At 41.2% G+C, this 26311-nt stretch overlaps 1 protein-coding gene across 5 annotated transcripts in view; it reads right to left on the reverse strand.

Annotated features, from left to right (window-relative positions):
- The window catches only part of sgms2a (sphingomyelin synthase 2a), a 62201-nt gene that overhangs the window by 30518 nt on the left and 5372 nt on the right, over positions 1-26311 (reverse strand). Inside the window, exon 1 of one of the 5 annotated variants that reach the window (XM_048596543.1) lies at positions 4948-5136. The exons of 3 other annotated variants lie outside the window; for them this stretch is intronic. The gene's annotated coding sequence lies outside the window, so the exon portion shown is untranslated. Of the gene's footprint in view, positions 1-351; positions 463-4947; positions 5137-26311 lie in introns of those variants that run through there. One more of the 5 variants, XM_048596554.1, reaches the window with a different exon arrangement.

The following is a 26311-nucleotide window of genomic DNA, read 5'->3' on the forward strand; positions in this document are numbered from 1 at the left end:
AGGAACCATCGCCCTCACCTGTATCCAAAGTGGAAAATTGATTAGCGAACAAAAGCGTCTTAGGGCATTCCAGTACTATCCATTCCATACCTACTTGAACACCTCTAGTATGCTGTGTAACCACCTTTCCAAACAAGCTTCATATAACCATCTGCCTCATGGAGGCACAGCAGTGATTCCAGCCGCTGCTCAAGTTCCAAAACTCCGAGCTCAAGCTTATGCTGACAATAACATCTCCTGCAAATACATTGGTCTGGGACATATGGTGTTTCCAAGACTTATCACATTCCATTCACCCAAGCTGCCCCGTGTATTTTAACTACTGACTGTTATAGCTCACCAGTTACTCACCAACAGTTACTCCCCCATGCCAAAGTAGGACCGGATGGAAGAAAGTAAATTTAAAAAAAAAAGAGAAAAAAGGAACAGCTCCTCCTGATTTCACCTAATTCACCATTTGCCAAACCTGCTCTGCTTGAAATCTGGTCTCTGCTGTATTTATATTCTTTGAAGCTACAGAGCAAAAGCTAGACTGAACCAGTTTACATAAATATCTCAAACTACTCTCCAGTGGAGCCTGTTTACCCTGACCAGGCGAGGAGAAACGTATTCTTATGCTACTTTAATTCTTAGCCCAGTAAAAACCAGTTAAATGCTAGCTACTGACCACGCCTTTTCAAGTACTTCGAAATGTAATGACTCACCACTCACTCAAACTCGCTCCAAGGATACTGAGGAAGATAGAGTGGGACTTGATGAAGGTATAGGCCACAATCTTCAAATTTTCCTTAGATATAGGTTTGGGGACATAGGACAAGCTGATCAGCAAAGGTGAAGCCCAAGGAATAAAATGGACAATGGCTGCAGGATTATGAAGCTGGCCAAATGACAGGAAACAGTAGTGAATGGTTATGCAATAAACACAAAAGACTGTGAAACACTGGAGATTTGAAATAAAGAGAATGTGCACTTAATAGGTCATGCAGCGTCTCTGGAGATGCTTATTCAGAAAAGCTGGGTGATGAAGGATTGCTTTTTGGACTGAAGGAAGGGATATGGTGGTGTTCACTTGGGTTGGTATTAGGACACTGCTTTACTGGAACTATATTGCTGAGCTGCAATTGTTCTTGTGGACAGCTGGCACCAGATGGATCAACCAGCCTTCTTTGTGTTGCAATCATTGTTTCTATAATTCTACGAAAAATTCCTCCAAGCATCTGTGGCTTTTTAACTCCTTCTGCCCCAATTAGTCTCCTCCACTACAAAACTGGCTGTACTTCAAGGATCAAAGCCTCCTGCTTCCTTGGGGTTGGGGGTGGTGCGGTATACTGATATAGGGGAGGGCCATCTGTTGTGGTGCAGTCCATTACAACGTGCCCACATTCTCAGGTACATAGGCATCAATAGTGATATTTGTAGGTACAAGAAGGGGCTCCACCATGCTACAATGTGAAGTGTTGAACTCTTAAGAGGAAAGTGCTCAATCATCAAAATGCTTACCATATCTTTTAAAGAAAAAAAATTATTTCCCCTCTCATCTCCCCCGCCACCCACCCCCCAAGTCCATTTTCATTTTTTAACCTCACTGGACGCCATCTCAAATGTCTCTCACCAAATTCTCTTGGGCATTGACCACCAGCTCACCCACTGCTCAATGTAACTAGATCTCAACAAATCTAGTCCTCAATTTAACCTTTGCTTCATATTCCCAAATACCTTCACCTGACAATGTTTATCCATCCACCTCACAAATTCCAATTGACCTCTCCTCTCCACATCCACAACCTTTTGAGCAATGAGTTAGAGCCTTACTACTTTGTGTTAAACTGCTAGTTTTCCTCCTTAGAGGGCCTGGCTCGAACTTTAAGTTAACGTCCCCACTGTTTTGGATTTTCCCACCTGATTTTTCTGTATCAACTCAATCAACTCCCTTTATCCTTTTATAACACTTTCATTTACACAGGGGTCAGCTCACTGAGGTGGCTCAATAGCTAGAGTGTGTTGCATAATGGCACCAATGCCAAACTTCACTCGCATCCCAGCTGTGGTACTTCCTGGAGGCCTGTCTCCTTGCCTTGCCCCATGTTTGATGCAGAACATTGGTCTATTAGGTTGGTCTCTTTCCAACCAACCATCTGTTTCTAGGTGATGCATTACCCCAGCCTCGGTATTTTTTGCAACAGGTCAACTCTGTTTCACAGGTTCAAAACGTAGTCAATGTTAAGGAGAGAGAAAATCCAGTTTTCTTGTTCAAAGCAACGTCCAACTTTTCTTGCTAAAATATAAACAGAAAAGAGCAGGCAAGAAAAAAAGTGTGGACTTGTTGGGCTGGGTGGCCTGTTTCCAAACTGTAGGGATTCCATGGAAAACACATTCCTAGTGAAACATTGTTATTGCTCATAACGCAAATCATATTGTAGTGAGGGGAATATGTTCCAGCTTCAAGTATTGACCTATCTTGGAATCATAGGTGGAACTACTCGGATAGTCAGGCAATGACTGGGTGCACTGGAGCCACATCTTTACACACCAAGTTTTCATCTAGAATGACAAATGCAAGCATACAACTCCAAATCAAATCCAACACTTTCAGTCTATTCCTACACATAGCATGCTACAAACTCCATGGCAACAAATAAAAGGTTCAACAAGAGACTTGAGTTGAGAGCTGATGGATGAAACAAGGACCCAACACATTGACATTTTAAAACCTTTACTGGAACAAAAGAAAAACACTTCAGGATGCACGAGTGTTTTCTCATACACATATGCTTTGAAACTACAGAAAGGAACATTCCTTCTTACACTTATCAGACATTGCACCTTCCATAGAATTACCATCCTTAGAATAAACAGTCAACAGTTTCAAGTGGACTCAGTTATCCTAATTTGACTGAGGATTGACGTCGTGTGACTGTCTTTATGCATTCCTCTCAGCATTTTGAGAGCTCCTTAAATCCACCACCAGCATGAAAGTCTATTCCCATGGTTGTTCTTCTCTCTGCTATGCCAAGACAATCTCTCAGATTTCTTAATGGCTGCAGGATGCATTTTTAATAATTAATTTGTGGGATGTGGGAGTCCCTGGCTAGCCAGCATTTATTGCCCATCCCTAGTTGCCCTTGAGAAGGTGGCAGTGAACTACCTTCTTGAACTGCTGCGGTCTACCTACTGTAGGTTGCCCTACAATGCCACTGGGGAGAGAATTCCAGGATTTTGACCCAGCGACAGTGAGGAAACAGCAATATATTTCCAAGTCAGGGTGGTGAGTGGCTTGTAGGGAACCATCTCTTTGAAATGGTCATAAAGCTAACAATTCAGTCGCTCTGTTGACCGTGCAGAACTGCTGTCTGTCTATGATAGTCAGTGATTTGTAGGGAAGCTGATCCCATAATGGCTTTGTTCTTCCCCATAACAAATGTGCAACACATTAACCAGATAGGAATACTGATTAACTATTCTTGATCCCAAATCTCTTTCCTCTTATTAAAAAAAAAGACAGCTTACAGCATAACTAGATACAACCCTCTGTCTTCAGCTCCTTTGAGATTTTGAGAGACTCAGAGTATACCCGTAATAAACCCATCATCTTCAAATATAAAAACCCCGTGTCGTCTTCCCAGGAAAGCAATCTAAGCCTTCCTAAATTCTCAGGTTCATAGGCACCTACAGCAATATTTACAGGTGCAAGCATGGGCTCCACTATGCTGCAGCATGAAGAGTTGAACCCTTAAGAGAAAATGTTCAATCAAAATAGCTACCATAACTGTTATAGAAAATAACGATTTCTCCTTTCCATCTCACACCCTGTCCATTTTCATTTTCTATCTCCAACAATCAAACTACCTAAGCTTAATGTCAGTTAGAGGTCAGAGCTCCTTCATTGTCCAAAGGTTAAAAACAGTCCCACAACAATGCTATGAACTTCACAACTGTAACAAGGAACACGTATTAATCTTTACTGAATGCTTGAACGGCAACCACCTGAATAAGAACTTAAGAAAATAAGATGATAAGAACTAGCAGCAGTATGCGATTCAGCCTTGAGCCTGCACTGCCGTTTGATACAATTATGGATGATCTCGAGATGGTGCTGCGAATGATAAATTTTTCACTGTACTCCTGTGTCCCTGTACTTGAGTATGCGTGACAATGAAACCTAATTCTAATTGTAAACTCATCTTGGCCTCAACTCCATTTTCCTGTTCACAATTCAATTAAATACTCACTCAATGTACAGTGACATTACAAACTTTTTTAAGCAATGATAAGATACAAATTTTCTGACCCCGATATTAAGTGATCACTTAGCTGAATTAACACCAGACATGCAATCAAAATGACATCCTTGTGATAAAGTGACAGAAGCAGATTTTTTGCATTTTGCAGCCTTTGTAAACTTACAAACACTTTACCCCTGTTGATGCATGCTAATTAAATAAAAATCCTGCACATTGTCAGTTAACCAAACTGACTTGGTTCTTTGAAAGTGGGAGCCTAATGATACTTTGAGATTGGGTCAAGAGCATGACAATACTTTCCAAAGTTCTGCAGAATACAAATCGATATTTGTAGGGATTCTGGATGTAGAAATGAATTTCAGAACTGTGGATTATTTTGTAAATGCATAGCAACATAGATTTATTTGCCTATTTCACCTAGAAGGGTTGTTAAAGTTTTATTTATTTTTGATATTCCTTTGGTTCAATATTCCACCAACTGACAAACGAGGGCATATACCTGGCAGCTTGCAAGTACTGAATACACTGTACTAGAGGTACCTCTGACAATGGAGCACTCCATCAGGATGGTATTGGTGTGCCAGCCAAGGGAGTTCTGGTTTTAAACCAACTTTCTTCCACTTCTGCATGGCACATCATTACCTCTGAGCTACACTTCAACATATACGTAAATAAAAGAATGGAATTCTTTTTAAAAAGTACTCACCGACAGCAATGTGTGGAATTACTGGACATAAACGATCCAAAGACACTGGTTAAAAGAACTGCTTTCCCAATGCTGTGGACAATATTTACCATTATTGTTTAACACAGACCGACTGGTTATTTAACTTATTATCCTCCTTGGGATCCTGCTTTGTATAAATGACTGAGTGTTTCCCACTTCACAACAGTAACTGCACTTAACAGGTACTTAATTGGCAGGGAAGTGCTTTGGAATGTCCCAAATACACGAATGACATCAAGTAAACGTCAGCTGTTTGCTCACTTTCAAAATTGGGATCGAGCCAGGTGTTAACCTTGGAAAAGTTGTGACATTGCTAAATGGGCCATAAATATAGAACAGTGACAAAACACAGGAAGGATGGTCTGAACACAAACATTATTACTTTTCTCACCTGTAGCTGGCAACATGCCAAGCCAAATCATTTCAGACCCATCACATTCCCTACCAATACTTGTAAATGAAATGGGAAAGCATCAATAAAGTTCCAGCTTTAGCTGTAACCTTCCTGGTCATTACTGATCATTATAGCAATTGTGACCCCGAGGGAGGAACTAAAGCAGCCACCTTATCTAGGTTTCCACTGGAGAGATTTTATCAAGCAATGTGATAATTGTAAAAGGAGTGTAACTAGTTACCGAGTTCTGAATCAAACAAGTTTGTACAGCTTCAGCCTGGCTTTTCTGACACACCCACGGCAGTGTAATTCTGTCAAGAACACAGATAAAACCACACAGGTATGTATGGTCAGATGAAAGTCAAACTGAAGCTCTAAGGAGTGTTCTATTAAAAAGGTACACACATTCCCCCACCCCACGAGTCCCATACATACCAGAATCAAGCCATGGACGCAAAAATGTAAACCACATTGTAACTTTCCACAGCATTCTCTCTATCTGGAAATAACCGACTTGTTGAGTTGTTCTACTTTAAGAATAGTGTTCTCAACTCCCAGTGTCATCATCAATAGGATTTGGCTAAAAGTGGGACAAGAGCAGCATCAAGGCATCTGGGAAAGGGTCACTGGACCCAAAATGTTAACTCCGATTTCTCTCCACAGATGCTGCCAAAGCTGCTAGGCTTTTCCAGCAATTTGTTTTTGTTTCTGATTTACAGCCTCCGCAGTTCTTTCAGTTTTTATTTAGTATTTCGCTCTTTGACAAAAAATTAGTTTTTAAGTGTGTGTCTCATTCAAATTTTTAATTATTGCAGGATATTTAAAAAGCTGTAAAACCGGACGTATTTCTTCATTCTTTACGATTAGTCTCAATTCCTTCTTTCTTTCCCTTTCTGAGATTTGGCTTTGAATGAAATTTTCAATCTGAGAATTCCTGGTTCAGACACACAGTAACAATCCTTCACAGTGGTAAGTGAAGGATGTTGGCACACAGTTGCTTTGCCTAATCATGCAGGTCACAGATCCTCTGTAGAGTGTGCCACACCAAAACACTTTAAGAACACAACCCCTCAGAGTGTCAGTGCAAAAATAATGAATGAGGGTCACCCATTCACAAATAACTAAAGCCACCTCATTGCAGGTCTTGATATTAATGGTGCGTACAGTCAGCACTTCAATAAAACATCAAATTTTGATAGCAACACTTCCAAGGTTACAAAGTAGCCTATTGCCATGACACCGTGTACAGGGCCACAGGAGGTCTATAAATACTTTGCGTATAAAGAGCGTTTCCAAAAAAGTCACCCTCACTCCCTGATATTCTTTAATGGTCACACATTGTTGACTGGCTCAAAGTCCAACAATAGCAATTCAAAACTGAAGATATGGAGACAGCAAGAATTAAAAACAAAGAAAGACGGGTAGACTTGCTTTAACTGTCAGAGGAAATTTAAATGGCAAAAGTCTTGGTGCAAAAGTTAATGGTAAGGGAACATGCCAAGAAATGTTTAGAGGCAGAGTGAACAACAGAATGATGAACAGTTCCTGTCCTGAAGCAAAGACAAGAGAGGATTTGATTTGGTTTGATTTATTATTGTCACATGTACCCAAGTAGAGTGAAAAGTTTTGTTCTGCGTGCAGTACCAGCAGATCATAACATATAAAAATCATAGCATGATTGAACAGAGCGAGGAATACAAAGTTATAGCTGCAAAACAAAATAAAAGGTGCACAAAAAGCATGATCAACATTAGATTTGGAATTTGAGATGTCCATTCAAAAGTTTAATAACAAGGGGGAAAGAAGCTGTTCTTTAACCTGTTGGTATGTGTGTTTAAGCTTTTGTATCTTCTACCTGACAGAAGAGATTGGAAGATTATAACCGGGTTGGCAGGGGTCGTTGGTGATGTTGGCTGCCTTTCCGAGGCAGCAAGAAGCGTAGATGGAGTCAATGGATGGAAGGTTGACTTGCGTAATGGACTGGGCTGTGTTCACAACTCTAAGTGCTAAAAAAAAAACAAAATGGAAGCAAAGACTACAGAGGGAAATTGTTGGGCTCAGTGCTGTATGAGAAGCCTGCAAAAGATAAGGTACTGTTTCTCAAGCTTTAGTTGAGCTTCACTGCAACATGAATAATGGAAAAAAAGTCAAAAAAAAAAAAAGAGTATTGCTTGGAAATGAGTGTGCTGGTCATACTGGAACACCATTTTGAGATGTACAGAATGAATTGGACCAATATATGTTATTGGCAAGTCTTACTGGCTCTCCATTTTAGGATTCTGGGAAGGAGACCAAAGACCGAGAGCTCAACATGCAAGTAAAGTGGAGACTGAAAGTGACAGGTAACTAGGAATTTGGGCTTGTGGACTGAACAGAGGTGCTCTGCACAATGGTCACTCAATTTGCTTTTGGTCTTCCCAATGTTAAACGGGTTTGACTCTTTGATGCAAGGGCAAGCAGGTGAACAAAAGACGCTACAACTGAAGCTCAGAATAGTGGGCACTTATTTGGAAGTACTGATGCAGGAAGAAAGGTTTAGAATCCCTACAGTGTGGAAACAGGCCATTTGGCCCAACAAGTCACACCAAGTCTCTGAACAGCATCCCACCCAGACTCACACCCCTACTCTATCCCTGTAACCCTGCATTTCCCATGCTATTCCAACCTAATCTATACATCCCTGGACACTGAGCAATTTAAGCATGGCCTATACACCTACTCTGCACATCTTTGGACTGTGGGAGGAAATCAGAGCACACCAACGCCAATACAGGGAGAATGTACAAACTCCACACAGACAGACAGTCACCTGAGGCTAGAATTGAACCCGAGTCCCTGGCACTGAGGCAGCAGTGCTAACCACTGAGCCACCATGCCGCCCCTGGGTGTTTTCAAAGGTAAACAATTTGGGATTGAAATGAAGCAAGACCCTACACGAATTTCAAAAAAAGGTTGGGGGAGCAGGTCAAAAACTTGACAAAAATGTGGAACAGCACACTAAGTGGCCATTTTCTTCCTGCCAGTATAGATGCATCAACTGTGTGCTCGGAGATTTTGTTTCATGTTGGTGCATGTTTTAAACTGTGAAAATATCCCAAAGTGACGACTGAGTTTGATACAAGTTTTGAAGGTTACCAAATCTGACATCTAATGAAACACAAACCAAGTGTGTAGCCAGATGTGTAACTCCCACCACCCCACCCCTCACCCCCTACAGGCAAGATGCCATTGGACGAAATGTTCCCATTCAAGTTATGTTTTTACTGTCGGGAATTCTCAGCTCAGTCAAGTGTGCCATCTCAGCATGAGGGCGATGAGAAAGAAAGTGGTCACATTTCTGTTTTACTGGAAAGCACCACGTAGGTGTCACCCGTTTATACAAATGATACTCCCTGAGTACGAGATGTGTCTGAAGAACTTTTTTTTTCAGTCACTGACCCTGACAACATCAAGAAGTTGGTCACTATTAAACCTTGGAAAGGACATGTCAGCGTTGCAAACTAAAGGATGCATTAAAGACTCCATTTCGAGTGCCTGGATCCGGCTGGACACTTTAATATTAGTCAGTGCAGCTAGGTTAGCTGCTGGCCAACCATGTAACTAGCCCTTAAAACATTAGTATGTAAAAATGTAGAAAATGCAAATTGTACTTTTACATAGCTGTATTGCTGTCTCTTGTTCGTCAGAGAAAACACAACATGGAGGCCCACTGTTATTGTTCTCCTTGGAACAGACAAGGTTGACAGAGATGTTCAACATATTTACAGGTTTAATAAATTAAATAAGGGCAATTGTTTTCACTGTCAGCCAGATGGGTTAACCACAGGACAAAGATTTAGGGGAACTGGACACCGAATCAGAGGCAAAATGAGAACTTATTTTGGCAACGTGGCAAGTGGCAATGATCTGAAATGCACTGCACGACAGGCCGGGGGGAGGATACAGAAAAATTCAATAATTTTCAAAAGGGAATTGGAAATATACTTAGAGGTTAATAAAATTGCAGAGCTACAGGGAAAGGGTGAGAAAGAGGAGCTGCGTGAATTAATTGGGACTAATTGGACAGATATGGCAAAGAGCTGGCACAGGTGCAATGATCTTTTTCTGTGCTGCACCATTCTAGGATTTTATGGAAGCTTTGACATTTGTCAGAGTTGTTATCACTGACAAGCTTATAATCAATACCTCCTCCTAGGCAAGAGGGTGAATTTCTGCTGACATTGAGCTGCTGTGTATCAAAAATGCTCAAAGTGGCATTCGCAATGCAAATGTAGTCTCCAACCCTGAGATTTCAGGGCTGCTACAGCATCTTTGATGAATTACACTCCAGGAAAGAGGTTCAGAATCCTTTATCATGCTTTTTCCCAATCTAGGCTGGAAGCTGAAAGCCAAAGTCTGACTGATACATGGATTCCTTGATGCTTTACTCACAGGTTTCTGGATGGATACATGTTAAGAAATCACTGCATTGTAACATGAGATTTGAACACAGAGAAGGTCTGAAGATCATGAGATAACAAGGTGTGGTGCTGGATGAACACAGCAGGCCAGGCAGCAGAGGAGCAGGAAAGCTGATGTTTCGGGTCTGGACCCTTTTCAGAAAAGCTGTGTTCATCCTGCTCCACACCTTGTTATCTCAGACTCCAGCATCGGCAGTTCCTATTACCCCAAAGATCATGAAGCAGGGATTCTTTATTCCACTGGCATCAGGTTATTACACAAGGAAAATTAAGGATTTAAAAAAAAGAAAGGAACTATTTACAGTCTGTACCTGGAACAAAGCCAGTGGGCCACACTAGGCTGAGAAATCCTTTGCTTAACCTCCCCTTCCCATCAGCCATCCTTTCACCAAAGTGAAAAGGAAGGGTCACCGGACCCAAAACGTTAACTCTATTTTCTCCTTCACAGATGCTGCCAGACCTGCTGAGCTTTTCCAGCAACTTTGTTTTTGTTCCTGAAAAGTCCATTTGACTGCTCCAGCTGTCCTCGTGATATCCAGCACCACCTGCTGCTGGATATCACATTACAACATGGAAAGAGGTATTTGACACACCCATGTTCGTCTACGTTGGTATGTACTCTTCACATGAGCAGCAGTTCCAATTCCATATGCCTGTTCTGTGATCCTCTCCTTTTATTCTTCTTTGCTTAATTCAATTATTAATTCAGTATTGAAGGCAGGATAGTTGATGAGATTTCTAGATATAACAAACATTTATTTCCTTCCACGTCAATGGGGAAGTAAATGGCAACTTTGTGCTAGATGACCTTGCTGGTATAAAAGGAATGTTAGACAGGAAAAGAGACCTTCACGTCAAAATGGGAGGATATAGGTGACAAATCACCTTTACAAAACCAAGGTTACTTTGTATCACGATGGATCATATGAAATATGGAAAATCTCTTAACTTGGACAACAAATTTATTTACAGAATTCAGCATTACACAGTTCAGCTCTGTTTCTATGATGCCAGTGTTTCAGCAGTTTCTCTTTACACTTCGAGAATGTGATGAAACCAAATTAAAGCAAATAAAATGGAATTGAATCAAATGGGATCAAATTACAAGGAAAGACACCCTTAAAAAGGATCTTGTAACAAGAGACAAAAATCACCAAGGAAAATTATATTTAAATTGTGGTTTTCAGAGGAAATAATGTGCTCTAGCCCCTGTGGTGCCTACTAGTCACAAAAGGTCAGAATTGTTACATTCCTTTGATAAATCAATTTTAATAAAAAGTGGCAGTCCCTTAAAAGGTGTATTGATGATCTATTAGATATTTTCTCATCAATGGGTTTACAAGATGTTATTGCACACCTCTGAAGCAAATGGGACTTAAACCCAGGCCTGCTGTGGTGTGCGCTGTCGGGACACTCCCACTGTGCAATATGATCCCAAACAACACTCTTAGTACTTAACTAAACTAAACCCTTCAGCCATGGACATTAATATAATTAACCTACCATTATCATTTTTTAAAAATGGAAACCTAGATGTAGTATTGGACTTTTCGGAGGGAGATGACTGGACAACATTGGTTTAACTGCTATTGAATGCAAAGTTACTGAACTTTTCAGCCTAGTACCAGATGATTCCAAGAAGGTTACAATCATAGAAGTGACAAAGAACCTGAAACAGGTTGATTAAAATACCCTAGTAGCTTAGCATGCTCAACACAAAAGATAAAATCATTAACTTCAAAATAACATGAAAAATACAAAAGGAAGCAATATTATTATCTATAAATGAGAGAGGCAGGTGCTAAAACAAATTCTAATTGACTAATGGGTCATGTCCAGTGACAAATCAATCTCGAGCGAAGATAGCTTTACAAACTTAAAGAAAGTAGTTTTCATGTGCACAGGGTCAGCCAGAGAACTCAGCAAAGAGCAACTAAAACTGCTGTCAGACCAGCTGAAAGGGCAACAGAGAAAAATAATGGGCTGTTGGGGTGGTAACAAGAAGCCCAATTTTCCATTGTTAGGAAGCAAAAGAGCTATTACCGACTGGATAGGCCCATTTATGCATCGTTGAGGGCACATTCAGTTTGGCTCCCAAGATTTATAGAGATTCTAAGTGACTGAGTTATTCTTCACTACTGGCAACTTAACAACTTCTTCACTGTGTACTGGAGGCTGCTTGTGATCCAGAACTATTCATTAAGCATATACACAACAGGAAAAGATTCTGCTATGACAATCATGGAGTAAATCCTTCAATGCAATTTCATATGATCTGACATCACTTCCTATGATATTACTAGTCATCTTTTGATAACTGCTGACTTCAACTACATCTCTCCACCCAAGTATTCAATCTGGCCCTGAATGTTTACCCTTTCCCAACATCAACTAGTTTACCTTGAGAATTCCTAAAGTGCAGAAAGAGGCCAATTGAGTCTACACCAACCCTTCGAAAAGTATCCCACACAGCTCCCCGTCCTATCCGCACAAGCCCACATTCATCACAGCTAATCCACCTAGCCTGCACATCCCTGGACACTATGGGGCAATTTAGCACGGCCAATCCACCCAGCCTGCACATCTTTGGACTGTGGGAGGAAACCAGAGCACCAGGAAGATACCCACGCAGAACGTGCAAACTCCATACAGACAATTGCTCAAGGCTGGAACTGAACCTGGGTCCCTGGCACTGTGAGGCAGCAGTGCTAACCACGAAACCACATTACATACTGAACAGAAGATGTAAGAAGATGCAGATATAGTCCCGGATAAAGTAAGGGCTTACAAATCAAATTGGTTTTCTGATTTTAACAGTATTTAACTGAGATTACTCAAAAAAATGAGGGCTGTAGCCTAACTGCCCCTTGCTCATATTTGTAAGTAGCTTTCTAAGGCTTCAGACTACTTCATGGACTGGAGAGAGTGTTATAACATCAGACAGGAGTAGCTATTCAATACCTTGAGCCCGTTTCACCATCAATTGGATCTTGACTTGATCAGTTGTATCTCAGTTCCAACCTTATTGCTTTGGTTTCATAACCTTCGATAGCCTTACCTAACAAACTCTCTCAACCAGAGTTTTTAAATTTTATTTGAACCAGCATCCACAGGTTTTAGAGTTGGAGGGGAATTAGTGTTCCAGATTTCCCTGACTGTAGTGGTTATGTTAATATTCAAAACAGAGCAACAAGTCAGAACTGAAAAGTTAGAGACCCATTAATCTGAATTCAGTTGAAGGCAAATCACTATAAAGGAGTCATCATAGAAAGTATGCATAATCCCCTGAGCTAAGAAAGCATGACTTAAAAAGTATTCAACGTGGCTTTTGTTGAATCTGCCCACATCCCATAAACCTTTTTTAACTTTTTGAATAAGTGACTTGGTTATTGGGCACAAGTTCACAATGGTTATTCCAATTTTCAAAAGACTTTTTGCAGATTTCACACAATAGGTACTTCAATCATAGAGTTTACAGCACGGAAACAAACCCTTCGGTCCAAGCAGTACATACTGACCAGATATCCTAAACTGATCTAGTCCCATTTGCCAGCATTTGGCCCATATCCCTCTAAGCCCTTCCTATTCATATACCTGTCCAGATGCCTTTTAAATGTTGTAATTGTACCAGCCTCCACTACTTCCCTTGGCAGCTGTTCCATATATGCACCACCCTCTGCGTGAAAACATTGCCCCTCAGGTCCTTTTTAAATCTTTCTTCTCTCACCTTAGACCTATGCCCTCTATTTCTGACACCCCTACCCTGCGAGTGCAGATTTGGAGTTGCAGAAGGAGTTAGTAGCATTCCTGTTCACAGATGGTTGCTACTAATGGTAGCAACTGCCTGGGTAACACTTCCTTGGAGTCTGCCAAGGCTTGGAGTTGTACATTGTCTGCAAGTTTGTGGATTGTAAAGATTTGCACAGATGTCAGGCACATAAATAAGAAAAATGGATTACAGCAGATTACATGCAATGAAGGAAAGGTTTTATGTCTGGCAGAGTTGTTTAATGTAGTTAAATACCATGTTACACAATTGGGTTGGGCTGAAGCCAAACATGTATACAACAACATCCTGGATTGTGAACATAAGGCTATTAAGCAAGGCAAATATCTAGCTATGAAAAAAAACATGAATCTCAGATTCAGTACCAATACCTCAAAACTGCTGCAAAACAAATTGAGGTTCAAGGTTTTACAAATGAGATTCGATTTAGATGTTTTGGGATGCTCTTTAATTTTGGGGTAAAATGAAAGGCATCATGTGACCTGTCCTGAAGTCCAAACAACGAGTCAGGCTGCCATAGCTGTTAAAGATTAAACAAAAGCTCAATGTTTTGTTGGGGAGGAAGCGCAAGGTATTCATATTTGGAGCCAATGCAGCAGCATATGTTCTTCCAGTGATTAGACTGTTAGTCTCCAAAATTATACGAAGTGTCAAGAATGTCAGGTTTACACTGTCCAGTTCATCTGAACACAGAATGGAGTTGGTGTCTCAGCTCATCAGCATTTTTACCTGGATACAAGGCCCATGTGATACACATTGCCATGAAACGTGCTACGAGAGAGGAAGGATTTCTAAGATGCACCTGAAACTGTATCACTAACTTAGAACTATATCATTGTTCTTTCATGGTCACTGGGTCAAAACCCTTGAACTCGTTGCTGAACAGCTCTATGGGGCTTACCCAAGTTCTAGGGAATTCAGCAGTTTACCAGCACCTTCTGAAGGAATGGACAATAAATGTCATCCTAGCCAGTGGCGCCCACACCATGTGAACAAGTTAGGCACAAAAACTCCCATGACATTATTAAAAGGAGAGTGTTATCCCAGTCTCCTGCTCAACATTTTTCACACAACCAGTCAAGATTATGTGGTCATTTATTTCTATTTTGCTTGACACTACTTGGTGTGCAATCACTTTCCAAAAGCGGTCATTGCCCTTCTGGAGTACTGACTATTACCGGAGGTCATGGAAGGTGCTATATAAATGCAAGCTTTTTATCCTTTATGATTTTTAAATTTATTTAATCCATTACACCCTTCTGTTTCCCAAAATCATTGTTGCTCACCAATTTCTATTTAGGATTTCTATCAAAATAAAAGCTGATTCGCCTCCAAGTTATTTTGGACCTCTTCTCTCTACTTTGCTTTTTCCTCCGAGAGTTCTACATTCCTCATAGCGTTTTTGGAAAACTGATTTTTAAGACACTTTATTATCTTTTTATGGTTGGAATATGGCCCAGTCTGGAGGGGTTGGGTAGGGTTAAAAGGGACAGGAGCAAACAGCAGGAGACAGAAATTTGTAAGTATGAAAACAATAGTTAAACCTAGTTTGCACTGATCGATACACTGGGGCAGCTCAAGATTTCTGTGTACAGTTCAGTAATCGCACTTGAACACCCTAGAAACTAGCTATAGTCGTCAACTCCGATTCAATTGTCCTGAAAAATGTTAAGTCCTCCACAAGTAAACTAACAAGTTGCAACATGTACCAGACATCACAGCTCTTAAAAAGTTGTAGTACAACTGCTATACATGATTAGACAGTTACTTTCTGTACTCAATAAATTTAGAGAAAAGTTTAACATTTTATGGTAGGAATCACAATTAAGAAAATTGCTTTAGATTAAGTCGAGAGAGTAGGACAAAGAGTCCTTTGCTTGCTCTAAAAAGAGGCAAATTCAGGACTGATGTCAGACCTCTCACGTGGAGAAGGCAAACAATACCTGGAATGGACTCAGAGGGAGCAATGGAGGCAAAAACACTAATCATTTAAAATGCAACTGAGTGCAAGAACAAAAAAATGATGGGCTCATTCTGGTGGATGAATAATAATGATAGGTGACATATGGCAATCTAATTCAAGTTTGCTTTCTGCCCTGTTTGCACAAATTAACATCTTGAGAACTCTCCTGCAGTTAGACCACTGACTCGATATCAGATTAAACAGAGGAAAGGTTAACAAAAATCAGAAGTCGCTGGAGAAACTCAGGAGGTCTGGCAGCACCTGTGAGTAGAAGTCAGTTTTGAGTATGGTGACTCCTCATTAGAGCATCACACCAGTTCTGCAGAAGGGTCACTGGACCCAAAAAGTTAACTCCATTTTCTCTCCACAGATCCTGCCCGAACTGCTGAGTTTCTCCAGCAATATCTGATTGTGTAGCAGAGGTTCAAAGTTCTGGATGACTAGTGAATACAGTGTAGATCAGGTATTAAGCTCATATACTCTAATATCTACAGGCTAACTGACTACACAACAGTACAGAGAAAGCTTTTTTAAAAACGCCATAAGTAGTTAAGATCTGGATTGCACTGTCTAACAGTGTGATAATAACATTAGATAACAAAGGGGAACTGATGCATATGTAACAAAAAAAACTTTCAGGGATATTGGAAACGAGGGGTGAATTGGATTTCTATTTGAAAAAGCTGATACAGGTTCAATGATCTTTTTCTGTGTTGTGCTGTTCTAGGATTCTAGACAGATCTCAGAGCTCTGGGCCTAACACCGGGTTGATATCCAGTGGAGAACTCAGTTCCAAAGAAGAGTCTCATCGGACTCAAAACGTTTACCATTTCTCTCTCCACATATACTGCCAATGGCAGGTGGTGGCATGATGGTCACATCACTAGATCAGTAATCCAAGTGTTTTTGGGACATGGGTTCAAATCCCACCATGGAAGATGGTGAAAATTCAATTTTAGTTTTTTAATTAAATAAACTGTAAATTGAAAAAGCTAGCCTAATGGCGACCGTACAACCACTATCACCGTTGAAAAAAACAGAATCTGGTTCACAAATGTCCTTCAGGGAAGCAAATCTGCCATCCTTAGCTGGTCTGGCCTACAATGTGACTCCAAACCTGCAGCGATGTAGTTGACTCTTAACTGCCCTCTGGGCAATGAGGGATGGGCAGTAATAAATTTAAAAATAACCTGATGGGTTTCTCCAGCATATTGTGTTGTTATTGCATATCTGCTGTAATTTGCTTTCAATGGCATGATTTCCTCAACATCTTTTTGCACTGCAATGAAGCAGAAAAAAGCTCAGGGATTTAAATACTGAGCTAACATCCAATCAGACATGGGTGTATTGTAGGAGAGTCTACTCCCCACCCCACCCTACTAAAGTCCCAAAATGAACCAATATTCAGCAGGATATGCACAGTAGAATAAATCTTAAAACACACTGTACTTTGAGGGAAAACAATGGATACAAATAGATTGAGAGATGAGTAGTCAAGAGGCAGGAAGGAATTAATTCGTCACTCACTAAAACGAACTATTAAATGGTCTAACCACAATTTGCTCCACCCAGCTTACCCACTGCCAAAAACAATCCATAAATCAAATCTGTTCTCCAGGCAAGATCAAGCCACAATCTAAAAAGAGCTTAATTGAATGAGGAGAATTTTGCTAAGCAGCTGATCAATATATTCCCACATCCCAAGGACAGGGCTTGGGCTTTGTTCCGAGTCCCCATTCAGTTTTACCACTGGTGCCTTTCTGTGATGGACTTTCATCTGTTTACAAGGGTCATACAAGAGACGTGATAACTACCTTGGATCAAAGGCCTTAAACTGCAGTGGCAGGTTCTACTAACTTGCCTTAAAGGGATGACCTAATCAGCACTTCAAAAACTTGAAAAAAAAAGGATCTGATGTGAGATTTCAGCTCAAGGGCACAGACTTGAAAAAGAAACATAAGGTTGGGGATAAGGAAATGGAACGATATCAGTGAAGGAATGTTAAAACGGAGTTGCAGTATTAGCCATGATCTGGCCGAATGCTGGAATAGCTCCAATAGCTGATTAACCCTCCAGCCCTTACCTTGCCGTATTCCTACATTAAGATACAACCAGAGTATTGAACTACACAGCTTCATCACCACATTCCAGATTCTTTTAGTGCGTTGAAGTTTGATTAAACTCGTATCAGAAATACTAATCATCTGAATTTCCACAGCTTTTAAGAGCAACAACGTCCGCATATTCACAACCGAATGAAGGATTTCTCTCATCACGTCCTGAGGGGCCGGCCCTCCACGCCGACATGACGACCTGGCCAGGGGCAAAAGTCAATTACTAGTCTCTACCCTATTGAGCCCTCTAAGAATCTTGAGATCACTTCTCATTCTAATCTCTGGAGACCACAGGCCCATTGTGCAATCTCCTCTTGTAGGACATCCCATTCATCCCAGGAATCTGGTTTAACAAGTCTGCTGACCACTCAAATCTGCACAGTGTACAATGTCATGGACTCAAACAGCCAGCTATATTAGGAATGGCAACTCCAACTGAATGCAGTTGTATGTATGTACAAACAAAAAAAAAGCACATGTTTAACTGGTCCAATTCCTGTTGTTTAAAAAAAACTTTAAATTTTGCTTTAAGTTTCTGAAGGGTCCCAAGCCGAAACGTCAACTTTCTTGCTCCTCTGATGCCGCCTGGCCCGCTCCAGCTCCACACTGTTATGGTTAAATTTTGTGGAGTGGGTGTGGAGAAGTGACGCAGACTGACTCTGCACTCGATGTCATTTGAGTATCTCCAACTCTAGAGATCGGAGCTGGAAGGCTACAGCAGTAGGCTGTAGCCTAATTCCTATCATATTTGAATACTCAATGAGACATGGTCCTTGCAGCTAAAGGGATCAAGAGGTATGGAGAGAAAGCGGGAGTGGGATATTGAAACTGCATGATCAACCACGATTATATTGAATGGTGGTACAGGTTTGAAGGGCTGAATGGCCTACTCCTTGTCTGAACAATGGTCAGGTGGGTGAGGTACTGACAAGACAGCAGCACTTGACATCTTTAGAAGAGGAAGGAAAAAAACATGGATACTGTAACCAAACAATCTATTCAAGGATGGTATTTCTGCTTCAACAGAATTTTGTCTAACATTGAAAAAAAAAGTCTGAGTTGCTTTTGGCACCAGGCCAACTGAAAAAACTTACCGTGTTTCTTTATTTGAAAATTTCCAACACTTGCTGAATTTGGATCATCTGATATTTATTAACCTCCATTTTGTCAATGCAACTTTCACGGGGTCTTGTGCTGTGATGTGGTGTCCCTACTTCCGAGCCAGGAGACCTAGGGTTTAAGTCCCACCTGCACGTGCGTGTCATTACCTTTCTGAACAGGTTGATTAAAAGCAAAATGAATGCAGGTTTCAAATGGGTTTTTAATTCTTCCACGGCCAAGGCCAGCTAGTCAAAAATGGTCCTTGAACTGAGTGGCTTACTCGGCTATTTCAGAGTGTGCTTAAGAATTAACCACATTGCTGTGGTTATGGAGTCATGTGGGGACCAGGCCAAGTAAGGATGGCAGATTTCCTTTCCTAAAGGGTATATGTGAACCAAATATATTTTTACACCATTCATTCAATGACAGTTGACATAGTCACCATGACGAAGACGATCTTGGTAATTCCAAATTTATGGAATTAAGTTAAACTCCACCAAATGCCAAGGTGGGATTTGAACCCATGCCCTCCAGAGCCAGAGTCTTAAGATTACTTGTCTAGTGACATTGCCACATTGCCACAATGCCACTACCCGTACTGTTTTGCAAGCACATGTTGAGGAAATGGGGAAGTAGGGAAACAAAAAGGAGTTGAGTTTGATGATTCTTCAAATCTTCAGCCATAAATTATATGCTTGTCTGATGCGCATTGGTGGAAGGACTCCCAAAATTTAAATGTTTACCAAATATTGGCTGTTTCACACAACTGGCGTTTTCTCCACAATATAACCATTATCTCCACTATGTCCTTTACACCCCGTGATGGATTTACAAGATCTCATCTCAAATGGACAATTCTTCCAGTCCCATCAGATACACCTCAGCACTGTAAATAACCAAAGTTGGATCATATTTAATAATTAAAAGAAGAGAACAATAGAAAGTATCAAGTAACACTTTAAAACATTTGGCTAAATCTAAAATGTTTCAAATGAATTTGCCATAGCCACCTTTGAGTAACAATAGAGCAGCAGAATGAGAGGTGGAGTCACAGCTAGACAGAGACAGAAATAGAATTATAACTATAGGGATGGATGAAATAGGTTGGGATGTGAGTTGTGAAGTTGGGTGAGGGAGGCGATGGCCAAGTGGTATTATTGCTGGACGGTTAGTCCAGAGACCCAGATATATATTCTGGGGACCCAGGTGTGAATCCCACCATGGCAGATGGTGGAATTTGAATTCAATACAAAATAATCTGGAATTGAAGAGTCTAATGATAACCATGAGTCTAATGTCAGCTGTTGGAAAAAAACCATCTGGTTCACTAATGTCCTTTAGGGAGGGAAACTGCCATCCTTACCTGGTCTGGCCTACATGCAACTCCAGACCAACAGCAATGTGGTTGACTCTTAACTGCCCTCTGGGCAATTAGGGATGGGTGAAAAATGCTGGCCCAGCCAGTGACACCCTTATCCCATGAATGAGTTAAAAAAAACAAAGGAAATGCCAGCATGAAGCAGATGACTAGTGGCTTGCCCTGCACTTTAAAAATCAACGTCACAGAATGTGTCCAATCGGCCCATCATGCCTATGAGAATTGCTGAATGAGCATTTCATCTAGTGCCATATTCCTGTCTTCTCACCCTATTCCCACACATTGTTCCTTGTCAAATAACCATCTAATTCCTTCTTAAAATAACACTGCCTACATCACAACCCCATGCAGTACTGTCCAGACACTTAACCACTTGCTGTGGGAAGCAACTCTTCCTTGAACTACTCCCATTTATTTCACTAATTGCTTTAGACTATGCCCTTTCATTCTCAACCTTGAATGAGGACATTTTCTCCTTACTTCCTGTGTCCAACTCTCTGCTGGTTTGACTATTCAAGATCAGATTTCCACTCTAAGGAGTACAGTCCAATCGATCTTCATACCTTCTTCATCCCTGGAGCCACTGACGTAAACCTCCTCTGTTCTCTCTGTCCAATGCCTCCTCAACTCTAACTCCATGTCGCATTCAACTGGACAGTTCATAGTTGTACAACTGCATGCATGGCTGGATATGCTCTTCCTCAGATGGGGTATGAAAGCTGGACCTCAAAATGCATTTTAAATGTTAGATTTTATTACTGCAGTGCCATGTTTGCAAAGTTCAGTGTCAAAATTCTTCTTAAAAAGAAAGAAACTGGCAAGGAACAGGGACTGATAAAATCAAATTCTCCCATCTTACTGCTGCACCCATCTGGGGAGGGGCAGGGTTTGCCTGGTAAGTAGTCCTTTGCTGATCACACCAGTACAGGGGCCCTGGCAGATTTGTCAATGCTCTGCAATATATAAACCCTGCCAGCATATTTGCCATAATTGCGGTAATTTCATGTGTGTCATGCCAACACTAGAAATGCAGTACAATTCTGTCTTTTTGAAATACAGATGCTTTTGAAGGTGATCTGCCACCTCAATGTGGCCTTTTGCCTCCAGCAGGGTATTTATATCAGATGCAGCAATAGTTATCTTAGCCCCTGTAATGCAGGAACCAGATATGGGCTACATAATGCTGAAAGATTAACCAGATGGTTATTACATCTCTTGGTCCATCTATATAATACAATTCAGTGTCTGGGCTAATAACAAGCTATTTTCCTGATATGCTCAAGTGGCACAACTTAAGATACAGACTGAGACCTTTATACCCTCAGGTCACACACTTTGATGCAGTGATGATACATCACAAGCTCTACGGTAAACTGCCAATGAGACAATAACACATCAGGTACACTGCAGTACAGCTGTTTCCTGTACTGTTTGTTTTAGGTATTTTAAACCAACCTGTTCAAAAAGTTATTACAACACACCTCTGGGGAGGCAGTGGGACTTGAACCCACACCTCTTCACCCAGAGGTAGGGACACTGCCATTGTGCCACAAAAGCCCCCTCACTGTTTGTTAAATGACCATCAAGTTCTAATGAATAAGTAAAGCAGGGTGTCCCATCTGCTTCTTTCAGTCACTAACTCATTGTCAGGTACGTCTTGATGGGGTTATCTTTGGGGAAGAAAATCCGCCATCTTTTCCCAGTCAGGCCTACATGTAACTCCAGGACCATAGAAATATCGTTGACTCTTAACCTCCCCTTGAAATGGCCTACAGAACCACTCAATTTAAGGGCAGTAAAAGGATGGGCAACAAATTCTGGCCTTGTGAGTGATGTCCATATCCCACACGAGGCAATTTTTAAAAAAAAAAATAAAATAAAATAAACAGTTGACCCTGAGATAATACTCTGGTCACATATCGATTGGGATCACAGATTTCAACCTCCACAACATCATCCAGCTCTGCTCCTGCTTCAGCGCATCTGCTGCTGAAATGCCTATCCAGATTCTTGTTACAGCTGGACTGGAGTGCCCTCCAGGTGAGCCCCCACAGTATCTTGAACATGTTCAGAATTTTCTAGTCCTGTTCGTCCATTACTCCAGGTCTATTTGGCGTAAGTCAGATTCTGGATCAGCAATCACAGAATCCCTAGAGTGCAGAAAGAGGCCATTGGACCCATCAAGTCTGCACTAACCGTCCAAAAGCATCCCACCCAGTCTCAGCTCCCCCACCCTACTCCCATAAGCCTGCATTAACCATGGCTAATCCATCTTGCCTACATATTCCTGGACAGTACGGGACAATTTAGCATGGCTAATCCACCGAACCTGCATATCTTTGGACTGTGGAGGAAATCCACACTGACGTGGCGCCACACAGACAGACAGTCACCCTAGGCTGGAATCAAACACGGGTCCCCGGCACTGTGAGGCAGCAGTCCTAACCACTGAGCCACCGTGCCACCCTCAATGAAACAGCAATGAAAATAAAACTCATTCTGGTTTTCAAAATCCCTCCATGGCTTTGCTATTCTTCCAACCCTAGAACTGAGATATATCTCTTCCAAATTGGATCTCTTGAGCACCGCAATTTTTAATCACTTTATAATTGGTCAACTTGTCTTCAGTGGCCAAGGCTCTATATTTGAATTCCTACCTAAATTTCCATGTGCATATCTCATTCCCTCCTCTAAGAAGGTCTATTAAGCTCCTCTGACACTAAGCTTTTGGAGATCTGATATTTTATGTCACTCAGTATCAACTTTTCTTTGATAAGGCTCCTGTGAAGCCTCTCTGGATTTAGCCTGGGGCTGCATTTATTGCCAGAGGAACTGCAGGGGTTGCACCCTCTGTACATTTAAGGGGTGAGGGAAAAGGGAGGAGTAGGAGAATTGGAGTTTATTGGAGCTCTGAATGGAGCAAGAGCGACGAGGCTTCCTGGTGGACCAGCGGATGTTGTCTGCACATGTGCAAACACTGTTGCGGCATTGTAATGTCAATGTTGCTATTGGCACATGGAACAGGCTTCTCAATATTGGCAAATATTCCATTCTGCCACCTTATGGCTGCTATATAAATGTAAGTCAGGAGGACTCTGTGGCACAGTGGTAGTTTAAATCCGACCTGTTCCAGAGTATGCCATAACGTGCTGATTAGAGATATCTACAAAGGCAACTTGTTGTGGTTTAAAAAGCCAAGAAGAAAATCAAATGCACCTCAATTAAGTTACTCCTGAATCTAAACATGTATTAAATAGGTCAGCAGTCACAAGAAACAGAGTTTGGTTCTTATTCACCCAAAGCAATGACTTCAAATGCCAAGATGGCAGCCAGCATGTACAAAGACAGGGCCTGTGATGTCAGCCAGTCCAACAGGCTTCAGGATGCAGTCAAAGACACACCAAGAACATCATTCGGTTCTGCTCAAAGTGACATCAGTGAGCATGCACACACACAGATTGTCCCACCTCCATTTCACTTAAATTTCTTTTTAGAAAACAACAACCAATTCTACACACACCGCATTGCCTCGTGCTGCTTTGGTCTTTCAATGGCAGGGCTCTTGCCCAAGATTCACCGTGGAGCAGAATTTGAACCCCTTCTCACTGATTGCACAGGGGTGGTGGCTTATAGTTGGAATATGGATGGTATGGCTGGTGTGATCCTGCAGTTACAGCAACACTGACGTTGAAACTCCTCATTCCACAACAGACCGTCAGCTGTAGGAGGAGGCTAACAGAGATGGTAGTGTCTGCTGGCACCTTCAGAAGCAAACAGTTGTTACTGTTACCTTTGTGCATGCGTACTCTTTGCAACACCTTTGCAACATCTAAAGGTGGCATTTATATAATTCACGGCCTTACAGAACATCATAGGGCACAGTCTCGGTGGGAAATCAAGGGCTGCAGGGAGAAAGCTGGAAGTAGACATGAGGAATATCGGATCGGCCATGATCCTAATGAATGGCACAGCAGGCTCAAGGGGCCAAACGGCCTATTCCTGTTCCTATTTCTTATGGTTTTTTTACCACCTCAGGATGTTGTAAACCTTTAACAGCCAATTAAGTACATTAGAATCATAAATTACCCCTTCTACCCAGTAAATTCAGCAATCAATTTGCACACAATAAACTCATACAAACCACAACGAAAATAACAACCTGTTTTTAGTTGCTGATTCAGACTTAATTGTTGGTCAGTGCACAGGGAGAACTCCTCTGCTCTAATAGCATCATGTGATAGTTAAAATCCCCAAAAGGTCAAACGGCGAAGCATATAATCTAAATAACCGAACTTCTAACAGAGCACCTCTCCCTCAGTATGTCTGGAACATATCGATCTAGGCTATCTACTGGAGTCTGGACTGAGGCTCAATTGCAGGCAAGAGTTTTGCTACCAAACCAAGTTGATACTTTGAAATGCTGGGAGCATAATGCTCTATGTCCCAGCCAATACTACATTTCAACAAGTCTCCGGTACAAGTCCAGATAGAAGACAGGGATGGTTGTGGGGAGGTGAGAAGTAATCAAGAGGACATTCCCAGAAAACATAGCTGCTACTAAACCATCATTTTTTAAAACTCTAAGTCAGTCACCCATTCAATTACAAGTCATTCCATTTCCATATTCAACATATAATGTGTTTGATTAGCTAATAATTATGGAGCAGTGCAGTGGGGTTGGGAGACAAGAGGAAAGTATCACACTATCATTGTGGTTTACAGCTAGCCGGTATAATTCCAAATTGGGTCATAAAATTTCTTTGCTAAGCAGCAATAATCAAAAGGTAGTTTGTTCCAACTGCTCCTACACCCACGTAAATCTGTCAGGGATATTTTTAGTATTTCATATTTGTGGAATTACCAAAGATAGATTTCTTTTGCAATAGCTCAGATGATACATTCTTGAACAAGGCACTAGATTGGCATTTCAGTGCAGTAGTGACGATGTGCTACATTGTCAAATGTGCCTTCTCTTAAACGCAATGATAAACTGAAGTCCACTCTGCCTATTAAAGGGGATGTAAAGCATCATTGTACACATTATCCATACATATAAATTAGAAGCAGAAGGTGGCTTTTTGGCCCCTTGTGTTTGCTTCAATAAGATAATGGCTGATCTACTGGTCTTCGGATTGACCCAGTCCTATCCACCCCAATAACCTTTGATCATCTCGCCGATGAAGAATTTACCTCCGCCTTAAAAATATTCAACAACCGTGCCACCACCACCTTCAGACCTGGAGATTTGTCAACCCACAACGCCACTAATTCACTCAGGACTGCTTCCCTAGCAATTATACCCAAAACCACCACCACCCCCCCCCAATTTACTGGGAGGTTTTTTCCATCTTGTATTGGGAAGACAGAGGCAAAGTATGTATTCATTACATCAGCCATTTCTTTATTATCTACTCTTAACTCCCCATTCCTACCAATGCTCACTTTACTTACTCTTTTCATTTACAAATAGCTATAGAAACTCTTGCTATCAGTTTTCACATTTCTAGCTAGCTTCCTTTCACATTCTGATTTATTTGTCCAGATTAACATTTTAGTCATTCTCTGCCATTCTTTACATTCTGACCATTCATCTGACTTGGCACTCACCTTCACACAATTATTTGCATTTTTCTTAACTTTGATGTTTTCTTCAACGTCTTTCATTAACCATAGGTGATTGTCTTCCCCCTGGAAGTCTTCCTTATGTACCTATCATGAGTATTCTGAAATATCCCATTAAATGCCTGTTACTACTTCTCTGATCTTTCACCTAGCCTTATCTTCTTGTTTACCTCATCTAGCTCAGTTTTCACGTCCACAACATTGCCCTAATTTGTATTTAAAATACTAGTCTTAGACTCACTCTTCTCCCTTCACTTCAAAGAGGAGGAGACCAATTCGCTCAGTAGCTCAGCCAATATTCCTCCATCAGCCAACTCCATGCAAAATAGATGAACAATATACATTTATCTTGTGCCTTCAAGGGAGTGTAATGTCATAAGCTACTTTATAGGAGTGTTACAACAGAATTTGACACTGAGCTATGTAAGATAATTTTAGAAAGGAAAACCTTGGTCAAAGAGATAGGTTTTAAAGATCATTTGGGAGGAGGAGAGAGTAGAGAAGTTTAAGGGAGGAATGACAGA

This window comes from Rhincodon typus, chromosome 1 (genome assembly GCF_021869965.1).
Source record: "Rhincodon typus isolate 14 chromosome 1, sRhiTyp1.1, whole genome shotgun sequence".
NCBI classification, from domain to species: domain Eukaryota; kingdom Metazoa; phylum Chordata; class Chondrichthyes; order Orectolobiformes; family Rhincodontidae; genus Rhincodon; species Rhincodon typus.